The sequence below is a fragment of the Sus scrofa genome, chromosome Y (genome assembly GCF_054392235.1).
Source record: "Sus scrofa isolate SSC_HxYL_T2T_F1_AM1 chromosome Y, Sscrofa_HxYL_maternal_Yorkshire_Landrace_v2.0, whole genome shotgun sequence".
Taxonomy (NCBI): domain Eukaryota; kingdom Metazoa; phylum Chordata; class Mammalia; order Artiodactyla; family Suidae; genus Sus; species Sus scrofa.
Window position 1 is genome coordinate 11,893,501 of NC_139402.1, and position 6,399 is coordinate 11,899,899.

Consider the following 6,399-nt stretch of genomic DNA (forward strand, 5'->3'; position numbering starts at 1 on the left):
CAAAAAGAAAAGGAGAAAAAGGATAGCAGCAGAGCAATAGACATGAGGCTCACATACTCCCACAAATACATTGAAAAATCCTTTTGTATGTGGAAGAATTGCACAGAATATTTGCTAAATGGTGATGGAAGGTCCCAGGATTCCAATGATCAAGAATAACTTCACAAAACTGGGGAGGACAAAACAAAGAAGAAAAAAGAGTGAAGAGGAATGGGGAAGAACTCCTGGACACTGGGCAGTTCCCCAACAACAGCAAGGTGAGCAGACAGGACAGAAGAAGAACTTTGGAGCTTTGACAGGAAAATAGCAATCAGTGTGAAGCATTTCAAATGGAAAGAGCCCTCCACAAATGATCAGTTCTACCACCCTGGACTTTCAACTAAATATAGAACTAACATTCAATCCAACAATCCTAATTGTGGGCATCCATCTAGACAAAACTCACTTTGAGAAAAATTCATGCACCCCTATGCTCACAGCAGTACTATCCACAATAGCGAAGACATGAATGGGTTAAGAAGATGTATATATACACGACAGAATACTAATCAGCCATAAAAAAGAATCTTCATTTATCATACCATTTGCAGCAACATAGAGATTCTCATATTAGGTAAATTAAGTAGGAGAAAGACAATAAAGCCACACAAAATCACTTCTATGTTGAATTGAAAATATGGCACAGATGAAACTATCTGCAGAACAGTAAAAGAGTATGGCCATGGAGAGCACAGTCTGGATGTCTAAGGGAGGGAGAAATGTGGAGAGGGAGTTTGGGGTTGGTGGATGCAAACGCTTACATTTCTAATGGATAAGCCATTCGGTCATCCTCTACAGCACAGGGGACTCTGTATGACTCGGTCACTTTGGTGTAAAACAGAAATTAAAGAAATATTATAAATCAATTACACATTACTATAAAAACCAAGATAATGTTATTTGCCTCCACCTAGATGTAAATAGATATTCTCATACTAATTGAAGTAAGTCATAAAAAGAAAGAACAATGCCACATGATACCACTTATACATGGGATCTAAAATGTGGCACAATGAGCCTGTCTAAAAGGAGAAACTGATCGCAGCCATGGAGAAATAATTTGTGGTAGCCAACGTGCGAAGGGGTGGGTGGAACTGACAAGGAGAGTGGGGTTAGTAGTTGCAAACATTTACATTTAGAAATCATAAGCGAGGAGTCCCTACTGAATAGAACAGGAAACTATACTCAACCTCATAGGATGGCATATGATGGAAGATAAATGCAAAAAGAATATGCATAAATATATGCATACTTACATATATACATGTCTATATTCTCACACACATGCGTATATATATGTCAATATGCTATATAGCAGAAATTGTCACAACACAATATATATAAATTGTAGTATAATAAAGATGAAAAATAAAGAGGGAAAAACATTGAAATGCAAAGAAAGGTAGTAAAAAGGAAAGGAGGACACTAAATGTACAAAACACTTAGGAAAAAATTTTTATTTATGACATTACCAATTCTTCTTTCTATATATTTTTTTAATTTTATTTTTTCACTCCTTATCAGAAGAGGTTTCACGTTTATTTTATTTCCCCAATACATCATTACATTTTCTACTATACAGCATTGTGAGCCAGTTATACACACAGGTATACCCTATTTTCTCACATTGTCATGCTCCATCATAAGCAAGTAGACATAGTTCCCAGTGCTACACTGCAGGATCTCACTGCTCATCCATTCCAAAGGCAATAGTCTGCATCAATTAACCCCAAGCTCCCACTCACTCCCACTCCCTCCCTTCTGCCTCCTGCACCCCCTTGAATCATACATCTATTCTCAAAGTCCATGTTTTTCTTTTCTGTGGAAAGCTTCATTTCTGCTGTATAGTAGCTTGCAGATATCAGTGATATCATATGGTATCTGTCTTTCTCTTTGTGAATTCCTTCTCTCAGCATGAGTGTCTCTGTGTTATTTTTATTCACTGTTTTCAGAAAATTGCTATTTCCTGCATTTCCAATGTGTGCCTGAATCACTGAAAATGATAGACAGTTCCATGTGAGATCAGTGACCTCTAAGTATGGGAAAGTGCAACAAGAAGGAATATTTTCCTGGACCGTAATAGACTAGCAAGACAGGTGGTCCAGAGACCGTTGGCTACTCCTAACATGGCCTTGTCCAGTATTAGCACATTGAGTGGCCTATCTGTGAACTCTTGGCCAGAATGAGGAATGTTCATTCCTAGCACTGTGGGATGAAATGGTCATAAAATGCCTGTCAAAACTGTCAATCACCATGGGGGCTTATAGCCAACTGTGACCTCAAGTATAGCACTTGCCTTCAGGCTCTCCTTGGAGTAAAACTTGAGCCACAGCAGCTGTTTCCCTGCAGCACCTGCTGAGCAGAGCTAAGGGAGGAGACCAGAAGTGAGGTACATGCCTTCAGACAGTTCGATTTCAGGTGAGCCTTTCTATGGCCCCAAATTCTTGCCTCTTCTCTCATCTAGAAATACAGAGATCGTTAACCATGGCATCTGCATGGGCCAGTAGGGAGAAAAGGCAGAATGGAGTAGCTGTGGGCCAGACATCCAAGGAAGACGAGGAAATATTTCAGGAGTAATTTTAGGCAAGCCTTGCCTGGCTAAGATCTTAGGGTTTATGTGCCCTGTCAGATATGATGCCACCGACGCTTCTCAAAGCAGCATCAGCTGGCAGCGGCAACCTTACATTTTCAAGGTCTCCTCATACAGCAACAGAAAGGAGACAACATGTCTTATGACCAATAGCTCCTGTGATTTATGGGTTAATACCACACCAAGTGTTAAAACCTCCTCAGATAAAATGGAAGTCCTCCTTCAACAATACTGGTATCAACCTACATCCTAAACTCCTATTTAAACTCATTTTTCTTTTCTTCCCAAACTCTATGGTAGCCTGTACCATGTCCATCCACCCAGTACTTGTCACCCCAGGCCAGCAGGAAGCAGATAGAGAAGAGTAGATGGTCACCCCTATCCCATATAATGGAAGGCTTGAATGACAGGTTTCCAGGAGGATGGAGACAGACCCCCATACACCCCAACCACTGCAGTTCACCTGAGAGACTTGCTGTGGACACCCCCTCCCAGTATGTGGATGCTCAAGTTGGGCAGCAAGAAACAATGACCTGTGGGAAACAACTGCCTGCAGAGCTTAACCTCTTACAGGGAGTAACTGCTCTACATCATGGGACTCGAGCCATTACACCTCCCTTGACCTTCCCCTCCTTCTTCATTGTCCCTGCAACCGGTTCCCAGCATGGACTTCATCCAGGGATTCCCACCACAGGTGCTTTGTAAGCCTAACACCTCCTTGCAGTCAAGGCTGATGCCATCTAGAGCTCAGCCCCTCACTTTCTGATGCCCTAGTGAATACCAATTGGCCTTGTGAATTCCTCTCTCAGCCATCCAAAGGAGAAAATATTAGGAATATTGTTTAACACACAGACTACTTACGTAGGATACACAGAAAACTCCATGTGCTAAAATTAGTGATAGCAAATCACTGTCAGTTTTTAACAATGTGAAAACATTGTGTATGAATTTTAACGTATTCAATGCAATGGCATATATTATCTTCAGAATGTTGTACACCCATCACTTCTCCAGTTGTGAAATATTGGCCTCAACCCACAAGGAAAACTCATACCCCTTTGGATGGTGCTTCCCAAAATTTCCTCTCCTAACCGCAGCATTTATCAATCTTTCTATATCTCGATGGCTATAGATATTTTGCTTGGTGCCCAGGGACCTTCCATGCCTTGCTTAGTGATAAAGGTTGTGTTTGTGTGTGTGTGTGTTTGTTTCCTTTATTTCTTTTTTTTTAATTTTTATTTTATGGACTGCACCTGGGGCATGCAGAATTTCCCAGGCCAGGGATTGAACCCAGATCACAGCGGTGACAACAACAGATTCTTAACAAGCTAGCTGCCAGGGAAATCCTGGCTAAGATTTTTCTGAATACAGATGCGGCATAGATTCTAGTTATAAACTGGGAAGTGATACATACCATATGTTTCACTTTACTGGTTTTTTTGGTCCCATTTTCCAGGCCTTAATAACAGGCACCAAATGTGTATGTTTATAATAGGGAATTTATGTTTACTTCTGGGATGAAATGGATTTATTTATGTGATGGGTTTTCTTATTTATTAAAAAGATTCCATTGGAATGGGAATTTGCTGATCTCACTTTTGTTACGGGGGGTTACTGTTTTAGTAAGGAGCTCGCATTTTATGTTAACTGGACCAATTTCATAGGAAAATAAGCACTGACTGAAGGTTATGCTCAGATTGCTAGGAGACCTGTCATCTGACAGCTACTTAGCTTAGCAACCATTGTGATGCATGGGCGATTTTATCTCTGTAGGCTTACCAAAGCAGCATTTAAAACTGCAGAGTTGAAAAACCATGCAGGTGAGAAAAGTAGCTGCAGAGAAACTAATCTGAGATGGCACATGCTCCTTCAGAAATTCAACCAGTGTCTCCTAAAGATGCACCAACTGGTTCAGAATCCTCCATTACACCTTCATGGTGTGATAACTCAATCACTGGGGACTTGGACTTGAGGTCTCAGATTGAAGAAACGGCTTTCCAGGCTTTGTCTGAAGGCTCCCTGATAAAAAAGCCATGTCGCACATTGTGTGCCATTGAACCAGATGAAGACGATGATTTTCTTCCTCTGCCCTTTCCCAGAAAACTTTGGAAAACTGCTGAACGTGGTCACTTTAAGTCCATTTGGTGGGAAGCAAATGGAACCTTGATAGTGATTAATGAAGAGCGCGTCAAGAAAGAAGTTCTGGAGAGAAAGGCTCCCTTCAGAATATTTGAAACTGAGAGTATGAAAAGCTGAGTTCGACAGCTTAACCTTTATGCATTTAATAAGCTGCAAAGGAATTTTCAAAGATGTGCCTCACTGGCTGACTTTCTGGCAGAAGAAAATGAAGTCTGTGCTTGGATCATGGCATTAAGAAATTTCCAGTTACTACTTATAGAGGGAGTGTATAAGATTTTCTTTGGACATGTGCAAATATGTTCATCCATATAGGGTCAAAGTAGACCTTGAAAGTGGGATGAAGTACTGTTCCATTTTTATTATGATGATTATTTTTTGTCTTTTTGCCATTTCCTGAGCCACTCCCATGGCATATGGTGGTTCCCAGGCCAGGGGTTGAATTGGAGCTATAGCCCCCGTCCTACGCCAGAGTCACAGCAACGTGGGATCCAAGCCACATCTACAAAGTACACCATAGCTCACGGCAACACCAGATCCTTAACCCACTGAGCAAGGCCAGGAATCAAACCCACAAACCCATGTTTCCAAGGCGGATGCGTTAACCACTGTGCCACGACAGGATCTCCATGTTCAACATTTTTAAATTGAGGATGGCTTGGTCATAAAATATTTGGGATGATAAATCATTGTCCTAGCCTCCTTGAGGCTTGTCAATGAACCTCAAAAAATGCAGGCCACAGAGCCTAATACTATTACTGTAAATATACCAGACATTTTTCCTTGAGGACAATAGTTGGCTGTGCCCACTAAGAACATTTTTGAAAATATTAGCAATGGACGTGTATTGTTTCATGATATTAACTCCATATGATGCAAAGAGTCAGATATTATGGTTTCTGTCTCCTCGTGTCCTTGTTTCAAATACCATTAAATAAATTTCTCCTTGGTTTTAGCTGCAGTTCTACCATAATCCAAACTTTAAATGAGGCTGTCCTCAACTGTTGGTAAGGAGGAAAAGAAGAGTCACGTATAAAAATGCGTCTCCAGTATTGGCTTCTCTACCTCAAGGTTGCAGCAAGAAGCACTCTAGAACACGGCGTAAGGTGGATAATCATAATTCTGACTTTGAAGCAGAAACTCGTGGAGAAAATGCATTTTCAACCTCCACAAATTTACATGTGCCTTTAGTAAGACTCCACAAATTTACATGTGCCTTTAGTAAGAAGGCCTTCTACCAGCCAGAGAATTTCTAATACAACTACCCCCATGAGAAGTGATGTTTCTTCTACATCATCAGCATCAGCCAGACCACAAGACAAACTGTCGTGGCTCAACATGCTACTTTAAATCAGTTGACCACGTTTCATACGCACTCACAAAGCAGCTACTCTCCAGCAAGTGGCCACATTGTGAATTTCATTACAACTACCACTTCCATTTCTCAGTACCACCTTATTTCTCCCTTCCTGAGTGGTTATTTTGGAATGGCGGTGAAGCCGTCCCCTTTTCCAACCAGATATCAGAATATACCACCAAGAGAGGGCCCTTTGTCTAACCCTCAACCAGCCAACCATCCGTGGTTCCCATTGCCAATGGCCACTGATACCTCTGCTGCCTCTCTCTCAAGGCCA

General features: G+C 41.3%; 1 pseudogene; it reads left to right on the forward strand.

Annotated features, from left to right (window-relative positions):
* The first annotated feature begins 4,483 nt into the window (after window positions 1-4,483).
* On the forward strand, window positions 4,484-6,115 carry LOC146394367 (heat shock transcription factor, Y-linked-like; annotated as a pseudogene).
* The last annotated feature ends 284 nt before the right edge of the window (window positions 6,116-6,399 follow it).